At 40.7% G+C, this 11,068-nt stretch overlaps 1 pseudogene; it reads left to right on the top strand.

Annotated features, from left to right (window-relative positions):
- The first annotated feature begins 2,001 nt into the window (after window positions 1–2,001).
- On the top strand, window positions 2,002–10,703 carry LOC109473165 (annotated as a pseudogene).
- The last annotated feature ends 365 nt before the right edge of the window (window positions 10,704–11,068 follow it).

Below are 11,068 nucleotides of genomic sequence, written 5' to 3'. Positions count from 1 at the left end.
CAATAAGCGAATTTGCGTATAATAGTATTTTCACGGCTATACAGACCTCTTATCTGGGTAAGAATACAGTCGTCGTCACTCAGTTTGTCATTAATGTGAATACCGAGATAAACATATGACGTAACAAATTTCAAAGGCTCTCCGTTCAATTTAACACAGGGAAGAGGTTGCTTAAGTAGCAAACGGGCACTTGGGAAATACATACAGCAAGATTTGTTTGCATTAAATAATACATCATTTATGAAGCCAAATTCTTCACAAATATTCACGAGTTTTTGTAGAGCCTTCAGGCTTGGACAGATTAAACACATATCATCAGCATAAAAAAGATGGTTCACCAAGTGACCACCTATATAACAACCAACGTTCGCATTACTAAGTCTAATACTTAAGTCATCAATGTAGATATTAAACAGTACAGGCGATAGCAAGCTCCCTTGCCTCACCCCATTTGACACAGAAAAACGGAGAGACAGGGTATTGTTCCATCTTACACACATTGATTGATTTTGGTACCAGTATGCTAGAAAACGTACAATGAACACAGGTACTTTCCTGTCTAGAAGTTTTTTAAATAAGGTCCAGTGATTTACTCTGTCAAAGGCCTTGGAGGCGTCTAAAAAACAAGTGAAGACAGGAGAACCAAGACTCCTATAATACTCTATCGTCTGCTTCAAGGTGAAGACACACATGTCAAGTCCATGATGACGCTTAAAACCAAACTGGTGATCAGACGAAAGAATGTAGGGCTCAAGGCGATTTAGTAAGATAGCCTCCAGGACCTTAGACAGAGCCGAAGCGATGGCTATAGGCCTGTAATTTTCACTACTACAAATGTTACCAGATTTGTTTTTCACAATTGGAACCAAAATAGTATCTAAAAGGATACTAGGTAAGAAATTATGCACTAGGGCAGACGAAAATAGCAAAGATAAGTGGACACTCAATTTAGGCCCAGCATACTTCAAATGCTCATTTGAAATCCCATCAGACCCGCAGGCCTTTCCATTGGGTAAGTTCTTAATAACCTCATCAACTTCCTGTGCCGAGATTTGCATATCAGGATCAAAAGAACACGTAGATGACAATGCAGATAATACAGCTGGTCGGTGAGTCTGGTTGTTTACTGAGTTTAACAGAGTCGCAAAGTGGGTTTTCCAAAGGTCTGCGATCTGCTCAGAACCGGAGCAGCCGTCAATAGAGTTTGGTATGATTGTCTGGGACGTTTTAGAATTACGAATTTTTCTCCAGAACTCTCTTGATTGGCCAGCATTAAAACTTTTCGCAATCGAATCAGCTCTAGCCCTCTTTTCATCTTGTTTACACCGCCTCAAGCATACTTAAATTTCGCCCTCGATTTACACATTAAGGAAAAGATCTGTCCTGAGCGAGGGCGGCCACTTTCCCTCCATAACACATAGGCCTCTCGAGAAGCGGAGTGTAAATCTTTAAACCACCTCGCTCCACCCGGGAACCGGTTTAAAAGAATTACAGCAATTTTTCTGCGTAACAGAGACATCAGCGGAATCTTTCATTAAGGAAATTAATTGGCAGGTAAACAGGTTTAGGGCATCAGTGTGTGTTGGGTCCGTACAGTTCGGATCCCTACATACTAGTGATTCTAAGGGTAAAACAATATCAGAGAGACGAGCATCTAAAGCTAGACTATACATGGTGATATGGTCTGGTTTAGCCTTGGCCCAGTCAATGACTTTGCGTCGAGTTTCGGAAGAGGGTGGCACCTGAATCACAGTAGGAAAACTCATATTTAAGCAGACACTAAGCGGAAAGTGATCGGACGTAACAAGGTTGTGGATCACTTGACTGTCAAAAATGCTTTGGTGAACTGTGTCGCTTGCAAGGCAGTGATCAAGCCAAGACCGTATCCGGCCAAACCGACTAAGAATCCGTCGACGCTACCCCTACGTGCCACGACCTCTTTTCTACCCAGCCTTGCTCCCGTGCACCAGGCCTGCCGTGAACCTGCCATTTGTCTCAGCCATGCAACCCTGCCCAAGACCATCAAGACCGTGCCATGCCGTCACCTTCCAACCCGAGCAGGCCGATGCCACGTCGCCGCGTCCCGACCGCCGGCCGCCCGCGGAATCCAGCCCGCTGACTCCAGGCAGCCCTCGTGTCGCAGACGACCGACCCCATCATGAGTAGGAACTGACTTTCTAACATGACGTGACCTGCTAGATCTTTGCTGCGAACTCTGAGTATTGTATCTCTCTACCCACAGAACTTTCTAAGACCTATGAACTCTTGTGGTGTTGACTTGTTGTTGCACAATATGTGATGTTTTCTATGTTTGCCCTTGCTCGCACGCCTACGGGAAGCGACCAAGCCGCCTTGGGCCTGTGTATCTTTGTGTTACTTGCAAATGATGCTTGCCTAGTAGACATGCTTGTCTATGGGACGACCCTGCTAGGAAGATCATGTATTAGCCTTTGTGTTTTTGTGTTTCTTGCGAATGATGCTTGTCTAGTAGAAACGCTAGCCTACGGGACGACTCTGCTAGGAAGATCATGTATTTTGCATTCCCGGATCACACTGTAGCTGTGTGACGGCCCGGAGGTCCCCGTACTGCCCCATGCTAGGGAGTACGCGAGGAAATGCGAACTTTGCCGCCGTGCAAATTCGAAGGTGCTGCTTTGTATGTTTGTGAATTGTTTATGCCTGTTCGTTTATTATTGTGCTCCACATGTATTGTATAGCAGCGGTCCGTCTTACCCTTACCATCAAATTCCAAAGACCATGTGCACATCTGCTTTTTGTCGGCCAAGTTAATTAATAGCATCCTGTTACTTTATGGACCCAATTTCAAACCCATTATCATTGTTGTTTTTTTTCGGTGGCCATTATTATTACAGCGGTAACATTTTTAGTTATAGATTAGAATAGCGGTTAGCCACTGTATCATTTGTTTGATGTAGTTTGCTGTTAGTTGTTTTTTAGTTGTTTTTGTTTTTCTGCCCCTCAGTATATATATATGTGTCGAGGACGACAGTGTAGGAGGTAGGACTTGTACACATGTGGTGTCACATCTGGTATCAATAAAGGACAGGGACCTCTGTCCCTGCAAATCAGTCTGGCCCAAGCTGTGGTCTGGTGTGGTCAGTCATAGATAGCTGCATCGAGCATATATAACACAGGTACGTCACTAAGATAGGTATACGAGTCAGCAGGGAGGAGTTCAGTGTCCGAACAGTGTAGACCTACTTCCTCGCAAAATTCTTGTAACAATACACCAAACCTATTAGTAGGGGAGGCATTAAAATCACCAAGAATTACAGTGGTAAACGAGTCGTAGTCATTAATTATTGCTTCTAACTTGCCAAGTTTGTCGAGATACGCATCGTGATTTGCAGGTGAGTCATAAGGCATGTAAACACAGACAAGTAACAATTGACAATCATCAGAAACAATCTTGATCGCAATTAAACTATCATCATCTATTTCTACTGGAAAAACAACAGAAGATATGGTTTTTCTCCACAAGATTCCGACTCCCCCGTAGGGACGCCCTTGTAATACACCCTCTTCGAGGTTAACTGGAGACTTACCATATGAAGTAAAGTCCTTGCTAATACCATTAAGGTACGGGAGATCATTGGGGAGGAGCCAGTGCTCCTGTAACAAAACAATGTCATGAGAGTTACAGAGTTCTTTGATCGATTCCAGCGAGTTCTTTGCCGAGCGGCAGTTGTAGGATACAATCCTTAAGTTCTGGGCAAGGTCACAGGATGTAGTTCGCAGATTCAGGACAGGATCCATGGTTAAGACGTAGAGGGACGTCGTCTACCGTGGAAACGACGCACCAGGATCCCTCACGGCCAGAAAAGATGGAGACAGTAACTCCGGCACCGCATTTTGTCAACCGCGATACAGAAGGAAGAATATCCATCGTACCTTGTCTTCAGTTTTGTGCAGGAGACAGAGCATTTCTCTGACAGGTTATCGTCCAAGAACTTCTCCAAGTCACATAACTGAGTGTCGGGATTAAGTCGTGTCACAAAGATCTCCGCCGGCCTTGACTTTGCCGCAGAGAGACTGGACGAGGTAGCTGTTCCCACCACTGCCCTCGATCGAGGTTTTTTCCTCTGAACTAGATGGAAACCATCGGGACTAGGGTCTTTGGGGTCCCTCGAGGCAGGTCGTCGTTGAGGTGAACGTGAGGGATGCCTAACAGGACCCTTGTCCGCCTGCTTGTGAGTTGTGCCCACATATCGGGGTTTTCGGGACAGTGTTAGACGCGCCCGCTTGAGCTTCCACCGGGACACAATCAGCTTCGGACGTCAACTTTCCAACCGAGTGTACGGTTGGCGGTTGGTGGGTTGCTGACACAACATCGGCGAAGGAGGCCTTCGATGGTGCAGGCGCGGTCGGCGGAGTTGAGTCCAGTCTACTCCGCAGGTGCGCGATTTCCGTTCTCAACGACATTAACTCAGCTTGAACTTTCACCGAGTCAATCGAACAGTTCCGAATCAGTTGGGGAGCTGCTTTAGGCCAACGCCGCCATGCTGGGCGCCATCTTCAACCATCTTACCTTCAATCTGTTTGGTTTCATGCTTTTCCTGTTGCAAAGTTGGTTTCTTCAGCAAGCTGACCACGATCACCATTGCTCCACATGTACACAAGGTCCTTTTTGATTTGATTTTGACTTCAAATCTGACATGAGTCAGTAACTGACAAGAATAAGTACAAAATGTAACCAGCGCGGCTCCTACATCTGACTTATATTCAAAACCCCCTAACTGCATTCTGGGATTTGAATCAACCAATCAGGGGTTCAGAAAAGGTCACATGACAAGAAAAAACTAGAAAAAAAATTCTTACATCATCTTGAACATTACCAGGCAAAATAAGAATCATCTTTCTTAAACTTTCTGGTATTTTCTTAAATGTTGCTAAGAAAAACAAGAATGGCCTTTCTTAAACTTTCTACGGAAGAAAATCAAGAATATAATACTAGCCATATCTTCAGCCTAATCAAAGATCAATTTTATATAAGACTTTCTTGTTTTTTTTTCTTATCATCAGTATTTGTCAAGAAAGATGAGAACTTAATTCTTGTATTTTCTTAAATGTTGCCAAGAAAAACAAGAATGATCTTTCTTAAGCTTTCTAGTCAAGAAAAACAAGAAACTTTAAGAAAGAAACACTAAGCAGAGCTTTATTCTAATAATAGATTTAGATAATTAAATTTCTTGCTTTTCCAATCAGTGTTTCCCAAGAAAGACAAGAACCAAATTCTTGTATATTCTTAAACATTGCTAAGAAAAACACAATTTTTTTGTGTATGTCAAAAAAATTCTATCATTCTCAGAAAAAAAATCTTAAATCTAACCACTTTGATGTCAGGTAAGAAAGAAATCTTCCATGGAGATTAAATAAGAAAATTTAACTTAGTCTGAGGGAAATTTAAGATTAAAAGAATTTTAATCTTGTAACTTAGAATCTTCCCTAGAAATATTGTCTTTACTAAAGAAATTTCAAGATTACAAGAATTCTAATCTTGTGAGTTAGAATCTCCTCTAGAAATATTTCTTCACCAAAGAAAAATCAAGATTTAAAGAAGCCTATTTTAGAAAAATTATCTCCACTCAAGAAAAATGAGAAAATTGTTCTTGGTGCAAGAATGTAGGTATACAGAAAATTTATTTTTTTCTTATTTTTTTCTTATTATTCTCCCACAAAGAAAACTTTTCTTCCCATGAGAAAATAAGAAAAACAAGAAAAAGCATTATTTTGTGGTAGTGTAGAACGGAAACGTTTGGTATCGTTTAAAAGGGCATGACACAAGTATTCCTAGAACAGCAAACCGTTTTGGAATTTGGTCTTTGGTTTTGGAATTGTACGTGTTTGAAGTTTTTAGATGACGCTTTGGTAAAAAGGCAATGACAATGTTATGCTTAGGGTTTGTGTTAGGCTTAAGGTAACCGAAAGTCCTACAAATCCAAAGATTCGTTTCGTTAAAAAGGGTATGACAAAAGTATTCCAGAAAAGCAAACCGTTTTGGAATATCGTCTTTGGTTTTGGAATTGTACGTGTTTGAAATTTTCAGATGACGCTATTGAAAAAAGTCAATGATCTTGTTATGCTTAGGGTTTGGGTTAGGGTTAGGTCAACCGGAAGTCCTTGAAAGGAAAAGTTTGGTTTCGTTAAAAAGGGTATGACACAAGTATTCCAAAACAGCAAACCGTTTTGGAATATCGTCTTTGGTTTTGGAATTGTACGTGTTTGAAATTTTCAGATGACGCTATTGAAAAAAGTCAATGATCTTGTTATGCTTAGGGTTTGGGTTAGGGTAACGGAACGTCCTAGGAAGTAATAGTTTGGTATCGTTAGAAAGCTTTTTGCTCTCGGCATACTAGTGTGTTACGTTGAAGGGCGGTCATACCGGCTACACGGACTCAGATACAGATACTAGGGTGCCGACCACCAGGCAATCTGGATTGTAGCTGGTACAAACTTTTTCTGGGGGTGCTGTTTTTAGTATGGCCGGGAAAAAGCGTTTTTAAAAATTCTATAAAACGCAGTATTAAATCTCCAAACGCCTGGAGGCGTGCACATGCGGCCAAATGTGAACACCCAATGTGCAAAGATAAAATTAATGTAAAAATCTAATGCGCAACAAAGACATGACTTCATACTTGCGCACTCGGGCTCTATTAAAGGTGACAATTAGAACCTTACTTTTTTAATTTAAGGCTGTTATTGGCTTAACGAATTATTTAACCTATGTAATCACATTAGGATCTCAATTTCATGATAGATCTAAAGCATTTATATTTTAGTCTTAAATGTTAATATTATTTTGCAAAACAAAGCGTTCTGAAAATTTAGTTTTTATCTGTACCTATGTTTCTGATACAAATTAATAATGTAATAATGAAAGAATAGTTTTAACTTTATATATAATTTACAAAACACAGTAGTATAATGTTGTTTCAACTTGAAGAAATAACGACTACGAACATCCTCCGGACGGAAAACTCTGGAACATCTTCGCTCACCACGCCATGTACAACAGAACACGCTTTCCCCAGCTGATGGCTCCCAACACAAGGTGCACTGTTTTTGGGGTGGATAATATGGCTCTGTTGGCCGAACTCTGTTAGCAAATGTCTACATTATTAGTCGTAGCATGTAAAATATAAGAAAGCCATATAAATATAATAAAATTAAGTATGGCGTTGGTGATTCACTAGCAAAAGGTATCACGGCACATGCTAACTTAATAGTCTTAGTCACACTTTTTTGTCAAAATATACATTGCACATAGATTGCTTATAAGTTCGTGTCCCAAACCTTATGATTGCACTGCGACATTTAAAAAAGTGCAAACATACCATACTCTAAGGTAAGTCTGCAAAGGATTTCAAGCACCTAGTATGTTTACACAGAGGCCTATATACAACAAAGAAAAGAAGTTCCAAGTTTCTAAGTCAACATTGTTTCAAGTCCATGTTTAAAAGGCAAAATGTCTATTGTCTATAGTCTATGTTGTAGGGTTCCTCCTAGTCGACATTTAGAGTCAATTCCTTTTAAATTACATTTCAAACAATTTCTAATTTTTTTTTAAGAATTAAAAAAAATTACAAATATTTTGAAATTATCATTAACAAGAGTTCCACGATCTCATACCTTCGCCAAATGATGTTAACCCTTGCGGTTGACGAATTATACAATTTCAATAATTGATTTCGCAAATAAGAGCGTCATTTGCATGGATTACATCAGTTGATCATATTCTCTACCCAATGGCAGCCTTATCTTAACAAAATAGGCTATTCTAGCACTTCCTCATAAATTATGCAAATGAGTTCATAATGTGAATAAATTGTCTTCATTGATGTTCACCTTCACTTAACTTCCAAATACGGCAAGTATGAAATTCCCAGCAATTACAACTATGAAATTATAACAATTTTCCATTAATTATGTAAATTAGGTCTTCATTTACATAATCTATATCCTCAGATGTTTTTCTAGTTCTCAAGTACATGTCACAAGTGTTTCAAAGTCCTATAATCGAACGAGGCAGATTTATAGAATGTTCTCATTAATTATGCAAATTAGCTCCTGATTTGCATAATTGTCATCTGATTATGTCAAGTATCACTTCAGCTACCTACATACCAAAAATCATGACAATCCGTCAACCGGTTCTTGAGTTATCAACCTTCGGACATTTTTAAAGAAACGCTCCTGCAGTTCCAGAACAAGCTGCTAGGGGGCCCAAACTTATGTCACTTCTTCCCCACCTCAAGAACTATCTACCAACCAAAATTCGTGACCCTAGCATGTCCAGATCGCGAGACATCAAAACCGGAAGTTCTGCTGCAGTACCAACAAAAGCCGCCAGGGGGCCCAGAATCTAATCATTTCTAGGTCTCATCAAGACCTACCCACCTACCAAGTTTCATGACAATACATATTAAGCTTCTTGAGTTATGCTGTTCACAAACAGACAGACAGACAAACAGACAAACGCTACTGAAAACATAACCTTCTTGGCGAAGGTAAAAATGTAGGTAGAGAAGCGTGTTTTTGAAAATGTTTGCAAAAAAATGAGACCTTAATATCGAAATGTCCAGAATGATCGCAATCTAAAAACGGTCGAAAAACTGCAGCAAGAAACTACACGGAGCCGATATAAAACCAAGGATTGACAGTTCGATACACTCAATAGGTTCGTTTTTAGTGAATAAAATATATGTTAGATCTGTTGGTGGTGGAGATATGTCATCTGCAAATGGGTTTGGTATGCATTGGCTGCAGATTGAGGTTAAATCATTTAGATTTAACAGTATGAAGGGTATTGAGAATATTGCCTGAGTAATGAGCCCTGTGGAACAGCGGGTAGCGGGGATTTCCATTCTGAACTAACGTTAGCGCAATTCAATAATTGCAGAGGTACACAGATACAAGGCGGGCAAGTTGAATCGTTGTGTTATTATGTGTTCTAAAACCGCTGTGGTGAATATTTGGGAAATGTGTTTCGTTAAGTATTTGTTTACCAGCGTTTTCACGATTTTCGTGACTGTTTTTAGTAGGGATATGGGCCTGCAATCGTTGGTACATAAAGTGACGACTGCCGTCTTCGTAGATGTTGGCTATGTTTGCCTGTTTCCATCCAGATAGTACTTGGCTAGGCTACGGGAAAGTGACGCCAAGTTTAGGGTGCTGATTTGAAGCTTGCTACTAGCAGGAGGAGATTTGGGGTAATGTTGTCAGGCCCACTTGTCTTGCCTATAGCCAAGGTGTACAGTTCATCACGCGCCTCTTTCACAGTTAGTTGGAGTTTACCCAAAATTTAGAAAGGATGTTAGGTGGAAGACAGTGGAGCATTATGAATGTTAGGGAGATTTGTACGTTTGATCCAAGGCGGCTACCGGAGATGTTAATTCGCAACCTTTGACCTTCATATGGCGCTGTCTGCATTGACTAGCACCCGGTAGCGGTGGTGTACGTTGGTAATGATTAAGTCGAATATTGCTTTGACTCGATTGGGTTTGGCCAGAATATGCATCATCCCAGGGAGGCTAGTTATCAATGGTTGAAAGGGTAGGTTGTAGAAGTGGCCACATCATTAAACACAATGTGGGCGTTTCTTGCGAATGCTATCTAATTTGCTCGGGCTCTACGTTCGTAGCTGAATTTAACGATTCATTTGATGTATCGATAATTCGTTTGACATGTAGTCTGCTAGTGATTATGATCGCTAAATGGTGCGCGTTTTTCACATATTTCTTATACCTTAAGTCTTTATTTCTGAGCGGGTTATCTTATCTTATTTTCTTTTCTTTATTTTAAGGTACGTTGCCATTCTACGAGAACCACTGCGAAGATTAAAGTCGGCTTTTCAATATTTCAACCTTGAAAGGGGCTTTCCTGGACTTCAGGAGCAAACTCCTAAAGGAATTGCGCCCATCACAACGTACCTCAGCAGACCGAGTTTCTAGGATCCACTCTACAAGCCATCCTGTAACGTTAGGGCAAGAGAACATTACTGTTTTAGGAATTGTATGTCTCGTGACCTGGGATTTGCAGAAAAAGATTACGACAATCACACTGCTATAAAAGAGTTTGTACGAGGAATAGAAAACGATTTTACAATAGTTCTTATCTTAGAATACCTACAGGAATCATTAATCCTACTTAAGAGAAGCATGTGTTGGACTTTCTACGACATTCTTTACCCAGCACAAGGACGACCAAGACGTCAAACTTATAAAGGCAAAGTAGTTTTAACAGAGTCAATGGAACGCATGTTTTACGAACACAACTTTGCAGATTTAATGTTATACAAACGTTTTAAAGAAACATTTCACCAGCAGATCCAACAGCAAAGCGCTGACTTTCAAGAAGAAGTAGATCATTTCGGGCGGGTTAACCAGGAGGTTTTTAGCTTCTGTCGTTCAGAGAAAATGCGACAAGGGTTACAGATGACCGTTGAAAAAAGCATATGGAATGATGCTTTTACTGTTAACCAATCCCTCTGCGAAACATATGAGCGTCACAGAAAGTTTTGGGACACGGCACTTAGATCAAGGTACGGGCAAACAGACGTCAGGAAAAATGGGGTAAAAGTTTAAGAAGTAAGAGTAAGGAGCCCTATAATTAAACTGCACGTAAAATGGAACCTGTATGGCCTAAAATTTTCACGTTCTACAGGAGAACATTATCTGGACATGTTAGGGACATACATATTTAATCGTAGGTAGCTTTTGTGCTCTTGAAGTCGTCACTTGATTTAAGTCAAGTCGCCTCCTTGCAGCTTGTAACGGAAAGCTTCGAAAAGGCACTCTTTATTAGAAAACCATCAAATTTCAGCTAAAAACGTTCTGTTGCTAAACTAAACCTGATGGGTTGTACTTGCGACGTGTGACGTGTGCATGCCCGTATATTCCCGTACACATGGCTAATTACCAGGTGTCCGGGCGTGTCCGGAGGTATCACAGACCCGCACACGCCGTGGCCGATATTTCCTGCACATACCGGGACACACCCGGACACGCCAAGTTTCACGGGACGTGTACAGGCCCGGAAACGCCCGGGT

This window comes from Branchiostoma belcheri, unplaced genomic scaffold, assembly GCF_001625305.1.
Source record: "Branchiostoma belcheri isolate BF01 breed outbred unplaced genomic scaffold, Haploidv18h27 scaffold100, whole genome shotgun sequence".
In the NCBI taxonomy this organism is placed as follows: Eukaryota; Metazoa; Chordata; class Leptocardii; order Amphioxiformes; family Branchiostomatidae; genus Branchiostoma; species Branchiostoma belcheri.
The sequence above is the reverse complement of the archived record's forward strand: the minus strand, read 5'-3'. Positions and strand labels throughout refer to the sequence as shown.